This window comes from Pleurodeles waltl, chromosome 3_1 (assembly GCF_031143425.1).
Source record: "Pleurodeles waltl isolate 20211129_DDA chromosome 3_1, aPleWal1.hap1.20221129, whole genome shotgun sequence".
Taxonomy (NCBI): Eukaryota; Metazoa; Chordata; class Amphibia; order Caudata; family Salamandridae; genus Pleurodeles; species Pleurodeles waltl.
This window is the reverse complement of record NC_090440.1, coordinates 225,520,548-225,536,810: the sequence shown is the minus strand read 5'-3', so window position 1 is coordinate 225,536,810 and position 16,263 is coordinate 225,520,548. Positions and strand designations below refer to the sequence as shown.

Sequence of the window (16,263 nt, the reverse complement as noted above, 5' to 3'; positions counted from 1 at the left end):
TTTCCGGATATATATTAGAGCATCATCTGCATATAGCGAGATCGTGTGGTGGAACCCGTTCCTGAATATTCCCCAATCACGTTCCATGAGGCGCACTCTTGCCGCTAGTGGTTCCATTGCTAGAGCGAACAGTAGCGGGGATAGGGGGCAACCCTGTCTCGTGCCCCGGGAGATCGAGAAGCTGTCGGAGATCACCCCGCCCGTCTTCACCCTTGCTTGTGGGCTGGAGTACAGTGTATGGATCCAGCGTATATAATTGGGGCTTATCCCCATGCGGGTCATAGTGGCCAGGAGGAAGTCCCACTCGAGCGTGTCGAATGCCTTTTCAATGTCCAGTGAGAGCACCATTTCATCATGTGCATCTGGGGGAGTGCCTCCTATTATGCTCAGTAGTCTGCGGATATTTAGAAAGGTGTTACGCCTTGGTATAAAGCCATTCTGGTCGGCGTGCACCAAGGTGTGCATAAGGGGGGGCTAGTCTATTTGCTAATATTTTGCCTAATATTTTGCAGTCTACGTTTAGAAGCGATAGTGGTCTATAGGATTTAACATCAGTGGGGTCGCGACCCTGTTTGGGGAGCACCACTATCATAGCTTCTCTCTGGGAAGTAGGCAGGCGTTCGTTAGTCCATGCTTCTACAAACACCTTCAACAGGTGAGACTTTAGGCAGGGTAAATAGGTGGTATAATATTCCGACGGGAGCCCATCTGTTCCAGGCGCTTTATTTCTGGGCATCTGTGCTAGGGCTATTTCTATTTCACCCATTGTCATGGGGCTTCAATTATTTCCCTGTCTGTTTGTGACAGCTGCGGCAGGAGAGAGCCAGCAAGGAAAGCCTCAAGTTGTGGAGCAGTGCATGAGGTGCGTTTAGTATATAAGTGTGAGTAGTAATCTCTAAACGTCTCGTTTATCTCAGTTTGTGTGGTGACCATAGCGTGTGGACCCACAGGTATGGCCCCTATTGGGGAATGCTGTCTGTCCTCTCGGAGCAGCCACGCTAGCATTCTGCTCGATCTATCCCCTTCTGTTTGCAGCCTCATTAGATGATAGTTATAATCGTGACAGCGGAGTTTGCTGTCGGCGTAGTTGTATTTTAAGCGCTTATCCTTTAGGCCGGTGTGGGGGATTTCACCTAGCGCTGCTGCTGTTTCTGCTGTTCTGAGCTCCTTCTCTAGTTTGCCAATTTCCGCCTGCAAAGTGCGTCTAACTCCCCATGTGGAAGATATGCATACTCCGCGGACCACTACTTTGTGAGCGTCCCACTCATTTGCCCGAGTTGTTGCTGTCATGGCGTTTGTCTCCCAGTACTGACTTATTGTAGATTTCAATGTTTCGGCGAATGCCTGATCTTGTAGCGCTTCCACTTGGAGCCGCCAAGTGGGAATCGCCTGGCGTGCCCTACCCCAATTCAGTGTTACTCTTACTGGTGCATGATCCGACAGTGTCTTCGCTAGGTATTCTGACTCGCTGGCTAGTGCTCCTATATCCCGGGTGCCCCATATTATATCTATTCTAGTATGGGTGTTATGTGGAACTGAGTAGAATGAGCATTCCCTCTGCTGTGGGTGCCCCAAACGCCATAGGTCGTGCAGACCCATATCTCTTGCCCAAACCTGCAGGGGGCCGGGGATTTTCCTATTTGCCATCAAGTTCACTTGAGCATGGGATCTATCCAATGTTACGGTAGGTGTGCTATTGAAGTCCCCGCCCCAAAGGGCCGGTACCATTGGGTTGGACAGTAGAGTGGGTGTTAGGGTGTCCAGGAAACCTGCAACCCCGCCATTTGGGGCGTATATACCGACTACTGCTAATTGTCTGCCATCCAGGCTGCCCTCCACTACCACATATCTGCCTCCTTGGTCTATTTTATGTGCCGACAAGAGGAATGGAACTCCTGCTGCTATCCAGACCAGTACCCCTCTCGCGAAGGCCGAGTACGCAGTGCCTATCAGTTGACCACCCCATTTCGCGCGCAGCTCTCGTAAGTCCGCCTCGAGCATGTGCGTCTCTTGTAGGATGGCTATGTGCACTCCTAGTCGCCTAAGGCGTGCGTGTACTCTGGTCCGCTTGCTCAATGCTCCCAGGCCCCTTACATTCCATGTTACTATGATATACTGGGTTTTGTTATATCTCCCGTAAGGCGCCATGTGGGGATAATTCTCTATTCTTGAGCACCGACCCTTGGGGTTGGCCCACCTGGTCACTGCCCCTCGGACAGTGCTATTTGTTAAGAGTAGCAGGTGCAGCTGTACACTTTGTGTTTTGAGTGATTCCGGCGCGTGCATTTTTACTAAACTACTAACCCCACCCACCACAAATGAGTCCCCCAACACTACTTACAACTTGTGTGAAACAACTAAACCCATAAACATGTGAAATAACCCGTATCCGATTGGATTTCCATAATGGAGTTATCATATCTACCTGATGTGGCTCTTATGAGGGGCTCACATCATTCCGCAGACTTAGTCTGCTAATACCATTGGGTTCCCCCGGGATGTGGATCTATTCCGCCCCAGTGCCACCTGCTCACCCCCCATCCGGTAGCTTTACATTTATACCAAAGTTACTCTTTGTTGGAGGCGGATGTCCTCTGGGCGCCCCGATATCCCAGTAGCTCCCCGAGTACAGATTGCGCTGGGGCCAGCGGGTCAGCGAAGTAGATGTGTGTGGCTAGAGTTCATCTGCTGACCTGGGGGTGACCCGCGGCCTGCTCAGTTCTCCTGTTATTGTGGATGTGGAGCTGGCCGTATCAGAGTCCGAGTCCATCTCAGGGGGCTTCCTAGCGGTCGCGAAATTGCTTTGCATATGTAAGGGCGTCTCTTTGAGCACTCTTGCTCTTTCTTCTGCTGCTTGCAGGTCGTCGGGTTGGCCCCTAGCACGCCTCTTGGACCGCCTCTTTGGGGCAGGGGTTTGCCAGTCCTCATCTCCTTCCGCTTCTACCCACGGGCGAGCGAGTCCCTTGGCGTGCAGCCATGTCCAAGCATCCTCCGGGGTGGTGAATATGTGGATGCGGTCCTCCGCTACCACCCTTAGTTTCGCGGGAAAAAGCAAGGCGTACTTTGTTGTGTTCACGCAGGCGTTGTTTTATTTTAACATAGGAGTTGCGTTGATTTTGCACCTCCTGTGTGAAGTCCGGGTATGCGTTGATAGTCGAATCCTCGTATTTGAATGGGCCTCTGTTGCGGAATTGTTGTAATATAGCGTCCCGGTCTCTGTGGTTTAGGAATCTAATGATCAGTGGTCTAGGCGGTTGGCCGGGGGGCGGGGTCTGCCCGGAATTCTATACGCCCGCTCCACGGAGAAGAACTTGGATGGAGCACCATTGAGCACCTCCTTGATGAGCCATTGCTCCAGGGGAATTTCCGATTCTGACTGCCGCATACTTTCTGGAAATCCCAGGAATCGTACGTTGTTGCGGCGCGCCTTGCTTTCCATTTCTTCCGACCTCCTCCTGAGCACTTTCATTTCTGCGTCTAAGCGCTGAATCTGTTTTTGGTTGCCTTGAGCCATTGGGGTTAGGACGGTGAGTTCTTCTTCGGCCGTTTTCACTCTTTCAGCTAAGTTTCGGTGGTCCACACGTAGAAGATTCAGGTCTTGTGAAACTGCATCTATTCTGTTTTCCAGAGAGGATTTAGTGTCCATAATCGCCTGTAGTACTTTCTCAAACTGGGCAGAATGCGACATGAGGGTGTTTTCTAAGGACTGTAGGGGCGGGTTGGACTGCTGGTCCTTGGGTGTTGTTCCAGGGGTATTGCGGTCCGAGTTCTTTGATGACTTGGCTCTGCCGGCCATTACAGCTGTCCAGGGATTACCTTGTGATGTGCTGAAACGCTCAATTTGGTGCTGTCAACTCGACGGACTGGGCTTTTGTCTGCTGCACTCGGTGTATCGTGTGCTTTTAACTCTTGGGGTACAGGACTGACTAGTGGAGCCAAGTAGGAGCTTATTCTTTACTTTAAATGACCAGTGCGTGTGGCTGTGTACTCTCTTCGCGGTGCGGCAGCCGCCGTGTCTTCCACCGGTCTCGGCGTTGAGTCGCTCCTGGGCTGTTTGTAGTACCCCTATTGGGGGTGCTTCCCGTTTGGGCTGTAATGGGGTGCCCGTGCTCCCAGGAATTCCGGCGGGGTCCGGTGGCGGCAGCGCTCCCGGAGGGGAGAGGGGGCGCGGCTGGAGGCGGAGGGGGGGGGGGGGGGGGGCGCACCAGGGCGAAACCGAGCAGGGGAGCGGACGTCTGGCCCTCAGGCGGGGGCCAAGTCGGCTCCCGTGAATGCTGGTGTAGGTCCACGGGGAACAAAGGACAGTCGGTTTCTTGTTTGGCCCACACGCTCTCGGTCCTGGCCAAGCGCCAGTGTGGAGCCGTCTGTCAAGGTGAGGTCTGTGGGGCCCCTGTGGTGCACTCTGGTCCTGGGCCACCTCCTGGGCTCAAGCGCTGCGCGTCACTATTTTAAGGACGCGGGTTAACCGTTGGAGTCGTAAAGCGACCCCCTCGCGTGTTTCCAGTGTCCCCCAGCAGGCCTCCTCCTCACCTCAGTGTGTTTTTCTGCTTCAGCGTTCCCGGCTCCCTCCACAGCCCGCAATCCGTGGTGCACTTAGATCGCAGGCTGGAGTGTCCAATCAGCCCAGTGTGGGGGCGCCTTCTCCCAGCGCCGCTGCACGCACGTTGCGTTGCGGCGCTGCAGTATTATGGTCCCGACTTGGGCTCCTGTCTTTGCCCCTCTCTGATTGTTTTTGTTTTTATTGTTTATTATTTCTTTTTTTTCCCTTTCTTTTTTTTTTTTTTCCCCTCTCCCCCCCCCACCTATTTTTGTTGTCGGGTTATAATAGCGCCGCTCTCGATCTTCTATCCCCGCTGGTTGATCCTCGGTCAGCGGGGCACTAGCAGGCGGCAGCGCCCTCGGCTCCCCGGCTCCCACAGCCTTGAGGGAAGCCAGGCTGCATGGGCGATGCCGGGCGGGGGCGAGGTCAGACCCGCCGACGCCGCTCTACTCCGTTGCAGCCGCGTCTAGGTCGGGGTCCGCGACTCGTGACCCCCGGCCATGCAGGCTGCCCGCAGCGCCGCGGACTCGCTCGAGTCAGCGACCGGCCCCCGATCGACGCTCCGGGCACCGCAGCCACGCCCGAGGCGGCGTACGGCCCGCGCTCGATACTCCGGGCGCCGCGTCCGAGGCAGTGACCGGCCCTCGCTCTGTGCTCCGTCCCGCCCCAGGTAGTCCTCCGCTCCCGGTGTGCCAGTGTGGGCCCGGGGGATGCCCTTCAGGATGAATTTGGCGAGCCCTAGACGGAGCGCACGCTTCAGGCGTCCGTCTTGGCCGCCATCTTGGCTCCTCCCGTCAAGCGCCTCCTTAATTTCCACAGGAATTGAGCACTGAGAAATGGTCAACATCAGCAGTGGATGCTCACCTTCTTATGATACTGTGGAAGATGGGGTGCTCTAAAGATCAATAGAAGACTGAGAAATAATGGTACAATGTAGGAAGTGTGGGAGGAAGGTGCAGGATGCGTTGGAAAACAGGATGAGAAGAGAGAGGAAAAAGACCGAAGGTAGAAGCAGAGAGAAGGGGAGCAATAAGAAGAGAACAGAAGAAAGGAGGTGTGAGGATGAATGTTAGACCTGTCAGCTTTAGGGTGGTCTTCCCCCATATATTTTGCTTTCCTTCTCCATTTTTGCTGACCTGTTTTGCTGCCCTTAGAACTCTGCACACTTTCCACTGCTAACCAGTGCTATAGTACATGTGCTCACTCCCTAAAAGCTGGTAACATTGGATTATACCCAATTGACACATTAAATTTACTTCTAATTCCCTAGTGGAGTGGCCGTACACGTGCGTAGGGACTCTAAATTAAATGCCACTAGTGGGTCAGCTGCACTTGTTATGCCACCCACTCAAGTAGCCCTTTCACATGTCTTACGCCTGCCATTGCAGCCTGTGTGTGAGCAGGTAACCAGTTCTTGTTCGGTGTCTTTGGAATTGTAACGGGAAATCCTAATTTATGGTGAAGTCTGATTTTTAAATTAGAATGTTGAAAATGCCTCTTTTAGGAAGTTGGCATCTAGTGCCTTTTAACCTTTCTTTGGTCACATGACTGGGGATAGCTGGCAGTTGAACTTTGTGCATTTCTCCTAGGCAGCCATACACAAGAGATCTTAGGTGTTCCTGTGTGGGGCCATCACTGGCAGGATGGGGTGGCACAGTTGGACACAGCCTTACTTAAACTTCTTTGTCCTGCCCCCACATAAAGGGTGCATACCTCCTTTACTTCTGATCTTAGAAGTAGAGGACCAAACCAGGTACACCCTCACGAAAGCCATCCTGTTAGCTAAATTTGGGCTGACCCCTGAAAAGTGTCGCCAGAGGTTCAGGAACAGCCACAAACCCCACAGCCTATCTTTGGTGGAGTACAACTTGATTCTCAGGGAGCACATGCAAAATTCTTGCTTTACAGAGCTGCGTCAGCACCTAGTAAAACCGCAAGCTGACTGAACCCAGGAAGCCTGCTGAGGAGGCAGACTTCTAGGCCAGCACCAGACTGTCCCAAAAGGCATCTGGGGAGAGGGTGGAACTCCCTAAAGGGTGGTCAGGGGTCCCACGAGAAGAAAGATGGGGGAGAAAAACGTAAAACTAAAAAATAATTCCCGCGGGAACAGTGGTAAACAGTCCCAGTATGAGCCTAAGAAATATTTTTTTTTTAACAAGCATACAGGGAGGTTTGTCCCCCAGTGTACTGAGTGTTACAAATATGGGCATTCAAAGTTAGATTGCAAATGCCCCAAGAGGGCACTGCCACCCACAAGTGTGTTGACACCTGGGTTGGTGAGTGTAGTTCTCCGGGAGGAGGTAGTCATAGCTTGGGTGGGGGGCGGGGCAGAAAGAGGTGACCCTAATATCCCTGGGTGATACGAAGATGGTGCCAAAAGCCCATGTCCCTGCCAGTATCTCTAAGCACAGCCAGCGGGTCACCATCAATGGGCAACTGGTGGAGGCTCGGAGGGACACAGGAGACATTATAACTACAGTGAGACGACAGCTGGTGTGCTCTAAACAGGTCCTCCCTTAACACATTCTACCAAGTCATAGTCACAAAGGACTGTACGAGTCCACCTACGCGTGGCTCTGGTTCCCTATGAGTCGAGTGGAACTCAGGATCTCTAATTGTAGCCTTACGATGCCTGTAGATTATCTGTTAGGCAACAACCTTGAGCTTACCATCTGGACAAGGGTTAGAGCTCAGGTCACTTGGAGATACTGGGATTCTGTGAATAAGTCTATATGACCACAAGGTCCATATCTGACCAGGAAGGAAGTCTGGAGCGCCTGGAACAATGACTCATAACATTCCCCTGGCAAGACATTGGTGGCTGACAAGACCTTAAAACCTTTGCAAGGCTTGTTTGGCCCCGGATGAAGTCTTCCTCAGATGCATTCTGTAGATTCTGTCTCACCTGCCGGGCCAGTCGGAAGTCAGGGAAGAAGCTAAAGGCTCCCCTGAACGCATTACCTGTCGTTTGCACTCCCTTGGAGAGGGTGTGCATCAACATTGTTGCCTCCTCACTGCCAAGAAGTCATCCCTCTGAGTTTGGTGACTGCATCTGCAGTGGCCATGGCCCTGATGGTGATCTTCACCCATGTGGCGTTGCCCAGAGAGTGAGTGTCTGACAGAGGGACAAGCTTCTGTCACCTTACATAAAGTCCCTGTAGGATGAGTGTGGAGTAACTTATAAGTTCTCCACACTCTATCCCTGTCAAACAAACTGTCTTGTGGAGAGATTCAACAAGAGCCATCCTCAATGTCGGTGGGGATGGGAAATCCGATGCCAAACAAGCGAAGCTACAGTTCGGGGTCAAAAGATTGACCTGGATGCAGCTGGATGGTATGGACAACAACAGACACAATCGGCAAACGCTGGGGGAATCCTCAGAAATGGGAGATATGAAAGCTCTTCTACTAACAATGCAATCCAGCTTCACCTCAATAAACAGTAAGATTGATAACGTGTGTCAGATTGGAGTCGCTTACCAACAAACAGGAGAGTCACGCTGGGCGCTTATCTGAGGCCGAGCAACAAATTTCTAGTATTGAAGACACAGCGCAAGTTAGAAGTGAACAGCTATTGAAAATGGACAAGGTTTTGAAAATCATTGCAGCCAAAAAGGAGGACCTTGAAGGAGGAACAACCTGCGAATAGTGGGGATCCCTGAATCCCTCGACACTGGGCTGGGCGCATGGAGCAGTATATTGAACGTTTGCTCACCACTATGAAGCGAAGCATTTTCCAAGATATTAGTGGTGGAGACTGCGCACAGAGCCCTGATGACGAGGCCACTGCTGGGTGCTCCTCCTCATCTGATAATTGCACATCTGCTGTACTACAGGGACAGAGACGTGGCGCTAAGAATGGCTTGTGAATGACTGAAATATGAAGGTAATAAGCTATCACTTTATCCTGACTTCACGCTTGCGGTCAGGAAGCTCGTTACAAATATGCACGGTCAAACAGAAAATTAAACCAGCAAATATTCCCTATGCATTGCTATATCCAGCTCGCCTGAAGATCACCCATAAGGGAAAAGATTTGGTATTTGCCACCCAACAGCAAGCCAGTGAATATTTAAAACTCAGCAGAGAGTGGGGGGGCGATTGCCACAGTGAGGGGTCCACGCTGGGCCGGATTCATCCTCTGCTATGTCAGATTAAGATTGAACGACTAAGTAGCCGGGACTGTGTATAGCTGGGTTACAGACTGACGGCACTCCCTGAGCGGGCTGTGGGGTTGATACTCCCCGTTGAGTTGCCATCTGCACAGGGGTGGTAAAGCCCAAAAACTGACAACATGGACTGGCGTACCGTGCTGTACACTGGAAACATAAGAGGACATGTCAGCAATTGTTTCCCCAGGGCATACTATAGGTCACCTGGGCACTCTTTCTTCTTAGGGAGGTCTCTGCACGAACCTCTGCATGACCCCAATTGGTAATACCCCTTCACCTTTTGAGATTCTATGGTTAACATTGGCTACTATGGATTGGGATTTTGAGGGGAGGGCTTTATCTGACTGAATTGGGTCATCAGCGTGGGAGGGAGGGACAGTTTAAAAGTTATCTAAGGTTGCATACCCACCCACCCACCTCATTCAGGCACATGCGATACTGTTGACCCCCTCTGCCATCGACCAGACAGCACACTCATCATTAGATGCCGTTAGGCGGGATGGAGAGTCAGCCATATAAATCAGGCTGTACCCTTCATTCTTTGATAGCATCTGGGGTTATGTAATGGATATAGGTTCGACATATTTACTCTTGGGTGGGGACTTCAACCTAGTTCTTTACCCGCTCATGGACAACCATACCAACACAGCCTCCTCCCGCACCAGAGCTGTAGATCACCTGCACGCTGATATGGCTGCACATGGTATGATAGACTGTTGGCATTGGTTGCAGCCACACGACAGGGAGGGCTCATTTTATTCTCCAATACACTGTAGTTGGTCCAGGCTGGATTACTGGTTGATTTCCCAGCCATTGGCACCCTGGACTAGAGAAGTCACACATCTGGCCCGCATTTATTCGGAACCACTCTCCGGTCACACGCAAGCTAGAATTACCTGCCACTACACCCCCACTCACTAAATGGCGGCTATCCCAACTCTTATTTGATTACCCTTTTCGTAATGAACTCAGGGAGAGCGTTGAGTTTTCGGACAGGAATAGGGGCAATGGTATCCAAAGTTGGCACAGCATGAGAGGCTTTCAAGGTCACTGTGCGAGGTCTTTGTTTGGCACAGGGCACTGTTATCCTAAGTGACATTTGGTCCACTTTGGCGCACATAGAAGCAGAAATTAAAGAACTAGAGTCTGCTTTGGCTTCAACACCAACTGCAGACATAGCTTGGCACCTTTGGCCGATACTGATGGACTATCAGGAGACGGCAGAGCAAGAGGTCCTATTCGGGGACAAATATGCACCTGCAGGTTCTTGTGGAGAAGGGGAGAGACCAGGCCCCGTGCTAACCACTACTATCTGTGCGACACGCTCGGACAACACCATATTGGAAATATGTGACTCCTCTGGCCACATACTCAGAGGCACTCCTGATATACTTAAAGCATTTGCAACATATTATGAGCAGCTATACTCCTCGACTAGAGCAACACCACCAAACATAGACAACTACCTGGAAGATGTTGCGCTGGGCTGGCTCAGTGACTCGCAGCGTGAGTTTCTTGCAGCTAACTTCCAACATAATGAGATAAAAGAGGCCATATTGCAGCAATACAACAAAGCATGGACCCTGACGATGTAACATATCTCAGAAAATCTGCGTAGAGTTTAAACCCAGTACTAAGGGAGTTTATCTAGTTTGGACGTATGTCCGGGTTCCAAATAAACTGGGGAAAATCGCATATTTGTCCACGAACCGCAAACACTTCCATGTTCAGTCCGGACTTCCTTTTACAATTGACTGACACAAATCTTTGATACCTGGGCATCGAGCTAACCTGAGAAAGGGAAGAGCTAATGCTATTAAATTATGGAGTAGCACTGGAAAATATAAAGTCAAATATCACTCCCTGGCTCACCCTACCTATATCAATGGCTGGTCGTATCTCACTAATGAAAATGGTTATACTTCCTAAATTACTCTTCTTATTCCTAAATATTCCTTTCCCACCATCCGGACACTTTTTCATATTCCTAAAAACACAACTGATCATGGACATAGGCGGGTAAAAAGCTGCATTTGAAATGGGAAATCCTCACAACCGTTTGCCTGAGGAGGCTTCGAAGCCCCAGACCTGGAATTCTACTTCAACTGCGCACAGGTGCATTTCGCACATTTGTGGTACCGCCTCCTCTATACATGTCGCATCTGGCAGTGGAAGAGGGTTAAATGGCCTCAACTCCCTGCCCAACATGGGAATCGCCTCTACCCCGGGACTCTACGGTGGCATGTATGCAAAAGGCCTGGCTCAAATTAGTCAGCCGGACGGGAAGGAGTTTCTTATATTCACCGGATATGCCACTTTTGAATCATGGGGCTATCCCAGTCACATGCACAAAACTCGGCATACACACATGGGGCGACTTATATAAAGAGGGTTAATTCCAGGAACAGGATACACTCTTAGCTGACAAGTTGAAGGCCCCACTTGACAGTTTTTTGTTTATCCGACTTCAGCAGAGCATTAGAGATAATACGCTGCACTTCTCATCAGAACCACCCAGGGTGAACACCTTTCATATAATGCTACAAGCAGACTGCCCATGACACTAAGGCCCTCATTACACCTTTGCAGTCTTTTTTTAAGACAGCTGAAGCCGCTGCAGCCAGCAGACCGCCATATTACGAGTACTGAAAGGGCATCCACCTGTTTATGGGCAGAAATCTGACCGGAGTTGAAGAGGCGGTTCCACCACCAGCACCACCGCGCCAAAACAAGACTCCATGGCCCGTATTATGAGCTGTAATATGGCACAGGAGTGTCCTGAAGGCAGTGCGATGCCGATGGTGGAAGCGCCGGGACCCATCCCCTCCTGGACGACCTCCTCGACGGAGAAGGTAAGTGATCGTCCGACAGGTGGGGGGGAAGAGGGGTGTATGTGTGTGCGAGTGTGTGTGTGGTAGTTTGAATGCAGGGGGGTGTCTGCATGTGTGAGTGCATGAGCGTGAGTATGCAGAGGGGGGTGTAGTATGAATGCGTGTATGTGGGAGGGGCGTATGCGTGCCTGTATGCGGGGTGTAGTATGATTGCATGTATGTGCAGGGGGTGGTGTATGCATGCGTGTATGCGGAGGGGGTGTAGTATGAGTGTGCGTTTGTGGATAGGGGTAGGGGTGGTGAATGCGTGCATGGATGTGGAGGGGGTGGTGAATGCGTACGTGTATGCAATTGAATGTGTGCACGTGAATGGGGGTGTTTGTGTGCGTTTGCATAGGTGTGCCTGAGTGCATGTAAGTGTGTGAATGTGTGTTTGAGTGTGCATGTTTGAGTGTGTGTCTGCGAGTGAATGGGGGTGTATGTAGTGAGTGCAATGGTTAGTGAAGTGCATGTTATTAAGAGTGTGGACATGTGTGGGTGCATGTGTGTGGGTATGTGGATGTGTGGGGGTGTGTCTCCCAGCGACAGGAATAAAGATTCCTGTCGCCGGTGCTTTACCACCAGGCTTTTTGTGATGGCGCAACCACCGCAAAAAGCCTGGCGATATGCTGCCTCCTAATACAGCCGGCGGTCTGAGGCCTGCCGCCGACCAAGAGGAGCTCGCTGCCGGCCGTGTCGGTGCGACCACACTGACGGGCTGGGTGGCATTGTGGCAGTTTGGCTTTGGCCAAACCAGCTAACTGGTAATGTTGCGGTCTTCACCGTTGGGTCTGCGGCGGTAAGACTGCCACACCCGTAATCAGGGCCTGAGTATCAAGACTTTACCAATCTATACAGCAACAGCAGCCAATAACTTGAGGCGGAGCACGGGTGGGATGGAATGGGGAATTTCAAACCCCACTGTTGGATAAGCAATGGGTATATTGCTGCCAACAGACTGGCAGGATCACAGAAAGCAGCAGATTGAGAATTATACACTGTAAATTCCTACACAGGCTCTATTACGCACCCAAGAGCCTCCATAAATATGGCCTGCGGCTCAATGACAGATGTGTGCGGTGTAGGGTGGAGTGCGCAGGATTTCTCCACCTGGCTTTGCTCTGGCCCCAGATGCTACGGTTCTGGGAAAAAAATGGAATGGAAGGCACTTCGTCCCTCATGATATCTACATCACTAACGCTTACACCGCAGATGGCTCTCCTTGGTTACACTGAAGAAATGGAAGTCACTCATCGTAGATACACAAATTTAGGTCTACTACTGGGCAAAAGGAGGGTGGCTTGTAGGTGGGTAAGAGGGAGAGTGCTTAAATTCAAAGATTGGATATTTGGATATTTGACTTGGTATATTGTAAAGATCAGCTAGAGATCTATGCCGAGTTGTTGCCTCCTAGCTAACGCCCTAGAGATATCTGGGGGCCACTAAATGCATACCTGCTCCAGAATCCAATGGACACACCACCTACAACCACTTAAAGGTTCGAGACTGGGACCAAAGACAGAGCCAAAGAAGCAAGTGTGCACACACCTCCACGGTTGCAAGTTTGCGGAGGCAGGACCTATTGATTGGAAGAAGTCAAGACTCCACAGGGGAGAGGGACAGGTTTTATCTGCAACATACAGGTATTTTGTTGATGCAAATAATTGCAGCAGCGTGGCGGGCGTGCATTGCCAACTTGGATATTCACCTATTACTGTGTGTATAAACACTTGCACAATGATGTAACGGTGTGGTATGTGGGGGAGAGGGGTTAACCTGTAAGTATTTGCATTTTTGCAATGAATTTCATTTTTTGTTTTTTTTTAAAGTGAAGATTAGCTTGCTTGTGAACACTAAAAGTGCTGTGTGGGAATCAATAATAAAATTGTCAACAACCCACAGAGAATCTGGACTTTCCAGCACCTGCAGTGCAAGCTTCACTTTAACACATCAATTTTACTGCCAGGGTTTATAGTTATAGACATTGGTGTACTAGGTATTTACTTCAGGTGCCAAGTGAAGAGAATGCCAAATTCAAGAGAAAAACTTTCAAATTAAAAAAAATTGAAAATGAAAAAAAAAGTCAGTAAGTGCCAAATAGAGCAAGGCTCCATTGAGTATCTGGGACATAGAGGCAGGGTACAGACTATACCTTAGCCTGACAACCCCTAAAACACTGACTGAGTTAAGGGCCTTCCTGGGTCTCACGGGATACCATAGGAAGCTTAAGGGGGATGGCACCATTTTTTCCCCCTTAACTGAGCTGACTTCAAAGAAGCAGCTCAGAAAGGTGAACTGGACAACAGCCTGCCAGAAAGCTTTTGATACCCTGACTTCTATAAGGAGTTCATAGTGCACACATACGTTTCTGAGCATTGCGTAGGGGGCTTAAACCAACTGGGAGCCTTCATTAGTAGGAGGTTACCTCCAGAAGAACAGAGGTGGAGTACGATTGAAAGGTAGGCCTTTTCTGTGGTCTGGGAACTGAAGAATGTTGATACCATAAGTCTTTGGAACTCACTTCAGGGTTTAGGGAAACCACAGGCCCCTCAGATGGTTCATGTAAATGAGGGGTGAAAGTCCCAAACTGTTGAGATGGTCCATTTCCCTTGGGGGGATGGACATCATCTTGGACCACCATCCTGGGTCGATTGAGCATTTTGGTCTTAACTCGTTTGTATTATTTATGATTTCTAGCCCTGAAGAAGTCGTAAGGGATGTAAACTATTCCTAAAGACGAAACACGTGTTGGCTGGAAAGCTGCATTTGACTCTATACCTACATGGTGCAATTTGGACTGACCTGTGGAAATATTTCCTTTGTCTAAAATACATCGTATTGTTCCTGATGTTTGTTTAGGGGCCCCTCATTGTGTATGTTTTTGAGTTTTGAGGTTGTTTGACCTCTGAGGGTTGGGTGTTTCCCTTGTGAGGCTCCCCGGCACTTATATAGGTAGATTGGCACCCTGAGCGCCACATATCCTCAAATTACACCCCGTTCTTTGATTTCTGTTTAGTGAGAGGAGGCTGCTTGGGTGCGACCTTATAATTTTGATTGTAGTACTTCACTATGGATAGAAGTAAAATAGCAGAAGAACTATTTGATAACTTAGCAAAGGGAGGTACCTTTCATAATGTTTCAAGTGTTAACTCACAAAAGGAAGGCCTTAGGAATAAATTCATTAAATTAGAGAAGATGAAGAAAAACTAATTATTTTTTACATGTTGCTGTCAGGAACGGACGTTTCTTTGTTTACTAAGACGTTATTTTCAGATGTGGCCGATCGGTGGTCCGTCCTTGATTTTGCTGCCCTCGGGACTGAGAGGGAACCCGGAAGTATATTTAACTTCCGAGTTCTTGTGCGTGCTGATAGCGCACTCGCTAGGCGTTCTGGCACTAAGACGCCGACAAGTTTATACGGAGACGATATTTGTGGAGTATTGGGGTGAGTCTTGAGTGTTTAGCTGAATAGGTTGTTTGTGACCTGTACTATGTACTCGAACAAGATTATATTAGTTTTCTAATGCTTGCGATATAAGTAACGGTTTGTAGGCACTTTAGAATTATGATTCTTGTTACAGAGGTACTACTAGTCACCACTCCTGTATACTTCACTATTCATGCATAGTTGGCATATATTACCACTTTTGTGGATATAAGTGTGTGAACTGCAGGTCTTTGAAAGATATTTGTTCTTTCTTGACAGTTCATTGAAATTCTACTCGGTCAATTTATATATTGGAGAATATCGGTTTGGGATTAACCAGCATTACTGGATACTACTTAAGTGTGTAATGGACTTATAAGGTATTGCGTTTTTTTACATGTGTATTTTTAATATGGCACTATGGGTTACACGTTGGTGGTTGAGACTTAGTTCATAAGTAAAACTATCACATATCGGTAGCATGCGGTTGGCTTTTACTCTCATAGTGGTTGTGGGTTTTTGTTGAAGTTTTTTTCTAGTAGTTGTCAGTGGGTGTTCTATTTCCCTCTCACCTAGTTTGAGGTGATTTAATTTTTGCATCTCACCTCCCTTTGGGCTTTGACACATACTTATTACTAGTTTGACGATTGAGCATTTTGGTCTTAACTCGTTTGTATTATTTATGATTTCTAGCCCTGAAGAAGTCGTAAGGGATGTAAACTATTCCTAAAGACGAAACACGTGTTGGCTGGAAAGCTGCATTTGACTCTATACCTACATGGTGCAATTTGGACTGACCTGTGGAAATATTTCCTTTGTCTAAAATACATCGTATTGTTCCTGATGTTTGTTTAGGGGCCCCTCATTGTGTATATTTCTGGAACTGTGGATACTCTTCCAGGAAGAAGGACTGCTGATGTATAAAAGTAGTTGACATAACAAAATGGTAACTATGTTTTGACCAAGTAACAATTTGGCTATCTTTCATTGGAATAAAAGACTGAGACAAGTAGAAAATCCCTGGTGTTTTATGAAAGGTGTATACAACTGTACATCACATAGTGAGCCAACATACAGCGATAATGAAATACAAATCTTAGGGTCTCCTTGCTCTCTTGTCCACGTCATGAGCTACTCTGGATTGAAAAGAAACCATGAAAGCGAGTTCACCATACTATGGCTGCATTTGTGAATACAGATCTCAAGGCAATGGCCTTTCTTCAGTAAAAGGAACATGAGTAATGTCCTCCATAT

The 16,263-nt window shown here is 49.1% G+C and overlaps 1 long non-coding RNA gene across 1 annotated transcript in view; it reads left to right on the top strand.

The window, feature by feature from the left end:
• Positions 1 to 15,981, top strand: part of LOC138283181 (uncharacterized) — an 81,604-nt gene extending 65,623 nt beyond the window's left edge. The window contains exons 2-3 of the long non-coding RNA XR_011201112.1: positions 15,289 to 15,389; positions 15,703 to 15,981. This is a non-coding gene — a long non-coding RNA (uncharacterized lncRNA). The remainder of the gene's footprint in view (positions 1 to 15,288; positions 15,390 to 15,702) is intronic.
• The last annotated feature ends 282 nt before the right edge of the window (positions 15,982 to 16,263 follow it).